This window comes from Colobus angolensis, unplaced genomic scaffold, assembly GCF_000951035.1.
Source record: "Colobus angolensis palliatus isolate OR3802 unplaced genomic scaffold, Cang.pa_1.0 Scaffold22, whole genome shotgun sequence".
NCBI classification, from domain to species: Eukaryota; Metazoa; Chordata; class Mammalia; order Primates; family Cercopithecidae; genus Colobus; species Colobus angolensis.
The window spans coordinates 3,157,013-3,164,814 of record NW_012115377.1 but is presented as its reverse complement, the minus strand read 5'-3'; the positions used below and the strand labels follow the sequence as shown (position 1 = coordinate 3,164,814).

Here is a 7,802-nt window from a genome sequence, read left to right as displayed (position 1 = left end):
AACCTGACCTAAAATCTAAGCGTCTTATTTTCTTCTGCAATACCGCTTGGCCCCAATACAAACTCGACAATGGTTTCAAGTGGCCAGAGAATGGCACTTTCCATTTGTCTATCCTACAAGATCTAGATAATTTTTGTTGAAAAATGGGCAAATGGTCTGAGGTGCCTGACGTCCAGGCATTCTTTTACACATTGGTCCCTCCCTAGTCTCTGCCCCCAATGCGACTCATCCCAAATCTTTCTTCTTTCTCTCCTGTTCTTCAGTCTCCACCCCAAGCTCTGAGTCTTTTGAATCCTCCTTTTCTACGGACCCATCTGACCTCTGCCCTCCTCCCCAGGCTGCTCCTCGCCAGGCCGAGCCAGGTCCCAATTCTTCCTCAGCCTCCGATGCCCGACCCTATAATCCTTCTATCGCCTCCCCTCCTCACACCCAGTCTGGCTTACAGTTTCGTTCCAGGACTAGGCCTCCCTGACCTGCCCAACAATTTCCTCTTAGAGAGGTGGCTGGAGCTGAAGGCATAGTCAGGGTGCATGTGCCTTTTTCTCTATGAGACCTTTCCCAAGTCAGCCAGCGTTTAGGCTCTTTCTCATCAGACCCCACCAAACATATACAGGAATTCCGACATCTGACTCTGTCCTGCAATTTAACCTGGAGTGACTTAAATGTCACCCTAACTTCTACCCTCTCCCCAGATGAACGGGAAGGACTTTTTTTCTCTAGCCCAGTCTCACGCCGATAACTGCCGGCTTCACGAGCCAGACCTGCAGGAAGGCATTAGAGCAGTTCCCCGAGAGGATCCCCAACGGAGCCATCAGGCAGATTCCCCAGCTGTAGCCAGGTGAGATTTCATGGTTTCTGCCTAGTTAAAGGGCTTTAAAACGCAGCTTACAAAGCTGTTAATTATGACAAACTTAAAGAAACTACGCAAGGTAAAGACGAAAACCCAGCCCAGTTCATGGCCTGTTTAACAGCAACCCTTAGACATTTTACCGCCCTAGACCCAGAGGGGCCAGAAGGCCGCCTTATTCTTAATATGCATTTTCTCACCCAGTCAGCTCCTGACATTAGAAACAAGCTTCAAAAGTTAGAATCTGGCCCTCAAACCCCACAACAGGAATTAATCAACCTTGCCTTCAAGGTGTACAACAAGAGAAAGGAGGTAGCCAGACAGCAACGCATTTCTGAGTTACAGCTACTTGCCTCCTCTGTAAGACAGCCCACCACCACGTCTCCAGTATATAAAACCTTCAGAACATCCAAGCCACAGCTCCCAGGGGCTCCTTCAAAACATCCTCGTGGGCCTTGCTTCAACTGCCAAAAGGCTGGCCACTGGGCTAAGGAATGCCCGCAGCCCGGAATTCCTCCTAAGCCGTGCCCTCTCTGTGCGGGCCCCCACTGGAGGTCGGACTGTCCGACTCACCTCACCGCCGCTCCTGAAGCCCCTGGAGCCCAAACCCAATATTCTTGGCCAACTCCTTCCCAGATCGTCTTGGCTTAGCAGCTGAAAACAGGCTTCCCGATTGCCTTGGAAGCCCCCTGGATAATCACAGACACCGGGTAACTCTTACAGTGGAGGATAAGTCCGTCCCCTTCTAAATCAATACGGAGGCTACCCACTCCACATGACCGTCTCTTCAAGGGCCTGTTTCCCTTCCCTCCATAACCGTTGTGAGTATTGACAGCCAGGCTGCTAAACCTCTTAAAACTCCCCAACTCTGGTGCCAACTTAGACAACTTTTTTTTTTTTTTTTTTTGAGGCGGAGTCTCGCTCTGTCGCCCAGGCTGGAGTGCAGTGGCCAGATCTCGGCTCACTGCAAGCTCCGCCTCCCAGGTTCACGCCATTCTCCTGCCTCAGCCTCCCGAGTAGCTGGGACTACAGGCGCCCACCACCATGTCTGGCTAGTTTTTTGTATTTTTTTTTTAGTAGAGACAGGGTTTCACTGTGTTAGCCAGGATGGTTTCAATCTCCTGACCTCGTGATCCGCCCGTCTCGGCCTCCCAAAGTGCTGGGATTACAGGCTTGAGCCACCGCGCCTGGCCTACAACATTCTTTTACACACTCCTTTTTGGTTATCCCCACCGGCCCAGCTCCCTTATTAGGTGGAGCCATAACTAAATTATCTGCTTCCCTGAGTATTCCTGGGCTACAGCCACACCTCATTGCCAGCTTTTGCCCCAGTTCACAAGCCTCCTTCACCTCCTCTCCTTGTATCTCCCCACCTTAAGCTGCAAGTATAGGATGCCCCTACTCCCTCCTTGGCGACCGATCATGCACCCTTTACCATCCCATTGAAACCTAATCACCCTTACCCCACTCAACACCAATATCCCACCCCACAGCACACTTTAAAAGGATGAAAGCCTGTTATCACTCACCTGTTATAGCATGGCCTTTTAAAGCTTACAAACTCTCCTTACAATTCCCCCATTTTACGTGTTCTAAAACCAGACAGGTCTTGCAGGTTAGTTCAGGATCTGTGCCTCATCAACCGAATTGTCCACCCTGTGGTGCCAAACTCATATATTCTCCTATCCTCAATACTTCCCTCTGCAACCTCTCCATAACCCAGTATTCTGTTCTGGATTTCGTAATTTTTCATGCAAACATGTCCGGAACTGGTGGGTTCATTAGTCTGGCCAACTTCAATAATGAAGCCACGGACCCTCGCGGTGAGTGTTACAGTTCTTAAATATGGTGCGTTCAGAGTTTGTTCCATCAGATATTCAGATGTATCTGGAGCTTATTCTTTCTGGTGGGTTCGTGGTCTACACTAGCTTTAGGACTGAAGCTGCAAACCTTCTCGGTGAGTGTTGCAGCTCTTAAAGGCAGTGTATCTGGAGTTGTTCATTCTTCCCGGTGGGTTCATGGTCTCACTGGTTTCAGCAGTGAATCTGCAGACCTTCGTGGTGAGTGTTACAGCTTTTAAAGGCAGTGTGGACCCAAAGAGCAGCAGCAAGAACTTACTGTAAAGAGCAAAAGAACAAACCCTCCACACTGCAGAAGCAGACCCCAACAGGTTACCACTGACTGGTTCCGGCAGCTTGCTTTTATTCCCTTATCTTGCCCCACCCACATCCTGCTGATTGGTCCATTTTACAGAGAGCTTATTGGTCCACTTTACAGATAACTGATTGGTCCGTTTTGACAGGGTGCAGATTGGTGCATTTACAATCCCTGAGCTAGACACAGAGTGCTAGACAGAAAAGTTCTCCAAGTCCCCACTAGGTTAGCTCGATACAGAGTACCTATTGGTGTATTTACAAACCTTTAGCTAGACACAGGGTACTGATTGGTGTATTTACAAACCCTGAGCTACACAGAGAGTGCTGATTGGTGCATTTACAATCCCTGAGCTAGACACAGAGTACTGATTGGTGCATTTACAATCCTTTAGCTAGACAGAGTGCTAGACAGAAAAGTTCTCCAAGTCCCCACTAGGTTACAGAGTACTGATTGGTGTATTCACAAACCCTGAGCTAGACACAGAATGCTGATTGGTGCGTTTATGATCCCTTAGCTAGACATAAAAGTTCTCCAAGTCCCCACCAGGTTAGCTAGATACAGACTACTGTACTGATTGGTGTATTTACAAACCCTGAGCTAGACCCAGGGTGCTGAGTGGTGTATTTACAATCCCTTAGCTAGACATAAATGTTCTCTAAGTCCCCACTAGACCCAGGAGCTCAGCTGGCTTCACCTAGTGGAACCCGCACCCGGTCTGCAAGCGGAGCTGCCCACCAGTCCCGAGCCCTGCTTGCACTCCTTAGCCCTTGGGCGGTCGATGGGACTGGGCGCCACCAAGCAGAGGGTGGCACCTTTGGGGAGGCTCAGGCCGCGCTGGAGCCCACTGCAGAGGATGGGGCTCGGACATGGCGGGCTGCAGGTCCCGAGCCCTGCCCCACGGGGAGGAGGCCGAGGCCCCGTGAGAATTTGAGCTTGGTGCATGTGGGCCGGCAGTGCTGGGGGACCTGGCGCAACCTCCGCAGCTGCTGGCCGGGGTGCTAAGCTCCTCACTGCCCTGGGTCCGCCGGCTGCTCTGAGTGCGGCCCCCCGGAGCCCGCGCCCCAGCCCGCGCGGGGACGGAACTCCACCCCCTGGTTCCCATCTGCACCTCTCCCTCCACACCTCCTCATCAAGCAGAGGGAGCCCGCTCTGGCCTCCGCCAGCACAGAAAGGGGCTCCCACAGTGCAGTGGCGGGCTGAAGAGCTCCTCAAGCCCTGCCAGAGTGGACACCCAGGCAGAGGAGGCATGGAGAGTGAGGGCTGCTAGCACATTGTCACCTCTCAAAAACACACGTGCTTTCCCTGCTGATGGTGTAGGGCTAATCTCCCAAACCCCAACCCCTTCTACAAAACAACAACTCCTTTCCTTCTTAGGCGTGGTTTGGTACTTTTGCCTTTGGATACCTAGTTTTACCATGCTGACTAAACCATTGTGTAAACTCACAAAACCAAACCTACCTGACTTTATAGATCCTACATCCTTTTGCCACTCCTCTTTCTGTTCCTTAAAAACAGCCCTAGAAGCTGCCCCTACGCTGGCTTTTACTCAACCCAAGCCAAAGTGCAGGGCTGTGCGGTCGGAGATCTTACACAAAAGCCAGGACCACGCCCTGTAACCTTCTGTCCAAACAACTTGACCTTACTGTTTTAGCCTAGCCCTCATGTCTGCTGCTGCCACCCTCATACTTTTAGAGGCCCTCAAAATCACAAACTATGCTCAACTCACTCTCTATAGTTCTCATAACTACCAAAATCTATTTGCTTCCTCACACCTGACACATACATATACTTTCTGCCCCCCGGCTCCTTCAGCTGTACTCACTCTTTGTTGAGTCTCCCACAGTTACCATTGTTCCTGGCCCGGACTGCAATCCGGCCTCCCACATTATTCCAGATACCACACCTGACCCCCGTGACTGTATCTCTTGGATCCACCTGACCTTCACCCCATTTCCCCATATTTCCTTTTTTCCTCTTCCTCACCCTAATCACACTTGGTTTATCGACGGCAGTTCCACCAGGCCTAATCACCACTCACCAGCAAAGGCAGGCTATGCTATAGTATCTTCCACATCTATCATTGAGGCTACTGCTCTGCCCCCCTCCACTACCTCTCAGCAAGCCAAAGGCATTGCCTTAACTCAAGCCCTCACTCTTGCAAAGGGACTACGCATCAGTATTTATACTGACACTAAATATGCCTTCCAGATCCTGCACCACTGTGCTGTTATATGGGCTGAAAGAGGTTTCCTCACTACTCAAGGGTCCTCTGTCTTTAATAAAAACTCTTCCCAAGGCTGCTTCACTTCCAAAGAAAGCTGGAGTCATTCACTGCAAAGGCCATGAAAAGGCATCAGATCCCATCGCTCAGGACAATGCTTATGCTGATAAGGTAGCTAAAAAAGCAGTCTAGCATTCCAACTTCTATCCCTCGTGTTCCAACTTTGGCCCCCACAGCCAGTTTTTCTCCTTCTCATCTGGTCACTTCCACCTACTCCCCCACTAAAATTTCCACCTATCAATCTCTTCCCACACAGGGCAAATGGTTCTTGGACCAAGGAAGATATCTCCTTCCAGCCTCACAGGCTCATTCTATTCTGTCATCATTTCATAACCTCTTCCATGTAGGTTACAAGCCACTAGCACACCTCTTAGAACCTCTCATTTCCTTTGCATCAGGGAAATCTATCCTCAAGGAAATCACTTCTCAGTTGTTCCATCTGCTATTCTACTGCCCCTCAGGATTTCTCAGGCTCCCTCCCTTCCCTACACATCAAGCTCGGGGATTTGCCCCCGCCCAGGACTGGCAAATTGACTTTACTCACATGCCTCATGTCAGAAAACTAAAATACCTCTTGGTCTGGGTAGACACTTTCACTGGATGGGTAGAGGCCTTTCCCACAGAGTCTGAGAAGGCCACCATGGTCATTTCTTCCCTTCTGTCAGACATAATTCCTCGGTTTGGCCTTCCCACCTCTATACAGTCTGATGGACCGGCCTTTATTAGTCAAATCACTGAAGCAGTTTCTCAGGCTCTTGGTATTCAGTGGTGCCTGATTTTACCTCAAACTTCCACCCTTAAGTCTCTCTTTAAGTGGATAGAAGATCTTCAGTGACAAAGTACACGCCAATACTTTCACCCTGATGAAGTCCTATTCTTTACTTTTATACATACTCTTATTCTCTTTCCTGTTCTTATGCCACCCTCTACTTCTCCGCAGCTATCTCCACCAACCTATCAAACTCACTCTCTCCTAGCCATTTCTAATCCTTCTTTAACAAACAATTGCTGGCTTTGCATTTCTCTTTCCTCCAAAATCGCTGAGGCCTCGACTTATTCACTGCTGAAAAAAAGAAGACTCTGTATATTTTTAAATGAAGAGTGTTGTTTTACCTAAAACAATCTGGCCTGGTATATGACAACATAAAAACACTCAAGGATAAAGCCCAAAAACTCACCAACCAAGCAAACAATAATGTTGAACCCCCTTGGGCACCCTCTAATTGGACGTCCTGGGTACTCCCAATTCTTAGTCCTTTAATACCTATTTTTCTCCTTCTTTTATTTGGACCTTGTATCTTTCGTTCAGTTTCTCAATTCATACAAAACCGCATCCAGGCCATCATCAATAATTCTATACGACAAATGCTCCTTCTAACAACCCCACAATATCACCCTTTACCCCAAAATCTTTCTTCAGTTGAATCTCTCGCACTGTAGGTTCCCATGTCATCCCTAATCCCGCTTGAAGCAGCCCTGAGAAATATCGCCCATTATCTCTCCATAACACCCCCAAAAATGTTCACTGCCCCAACATTTTATCACTATTTTGTTTCATTTTTCTTATTAATATAAGAAGACAGGAATGTCAGGCCTCTGAGTCCAAGCTAAGCCATCATATCCCCAGTGACCTGCACGTATCCATCCAGATGGCCTGAAGCAACTGAAGATCCACAAAAGAAGTGAAAACAGCCTTAACTGATGACATTCCACCATTGTAATTTGTTTCTGCCCCACCCTAACTGATCCCTGTACTTTGTCATCTCCCCCACCCTTAAGATGGTTCTTTGTAAATCTCTGCACCCTTGGGAATGCACTTTGTGAGATCCACCCCCGTCCCCAAAACATTGCTCTTAACTCCACCGCCTATCTCCAAACCTGTAAGAACCAATGATAATCCACCATCCTTTGCTGACTCGGTTTTTGGATTCAGCCCGCCTGCACCCAGGTGAAATAAACAGCCAGGTTGCTCACACAAAGCCTGTTTGGTGGTCTCTTCACACGGACATGTGAAACAGGCCCCAGGGGTTAAGAGCTCACCCCAGGTTCTCACCCTAGGGGTTAAGAGCTCAGAGTTCAGACAGGTCCGAGTTCAAGCCCAGTACCACCATTTACGGGGTGCAGGTGGAATCGACTGTAAATGAGGACTTCTGGAACATTCCAAATACTCTGGGGTTGAAGGAAATTGCTGTTCTCTAGTAAATGCCAAGGGTGGACAGGTGCAGTGGCTCATGCCTGTAATCCCAGCACTCTGGGAGGCCGAGGTAGGAGGATTCATTGAGGCCAAGAGTTAAAGACCAGCCTGGACAACATAGCAAGACCACGTCTCTATCTAAAAAATAATCGGCCAGCCAGGTGCAGTGGCTCACGCCTGTAATCCCAGCACTTTGGGAGGCCGAGGCGGGCGGATCACAAGGTCAGGAGATCGAGAGCATCCTGGCTAACACGGTGAAACCCCGTCTCTACTAAAAATACAAAAAATTAGCCAGGCATGGTGGCAGGTAACTGTAGTCCCAG

General features: G+C 49.2%; 1 protein-coding gene across 1 annotated transcript in view; it reads left to right on the top strand.

The window, feature by feature from the left end:
• LOC105512868 (galactoside 3(4)-L-fucosyltransferase) overlaps nt 1-7,641 on the top strand; it is a 10,906-nt gene extending 3,265 nt beyond the window's left edge. The window contains exons 2-3 of the mRNA XM_011943505.1: nt 6,726-6,733; nt 7,311-7,641. The gene's annotated coding sequence lies outside the window, so the exon portion shown is untranslated. The remainder of the gene's footprint in view (nt 1-6,725; nt 6,734-7,310) is intronic.
• The last annotated feature ends 161 nt before the right edge of the window (nt 7,642-7,802 follow it).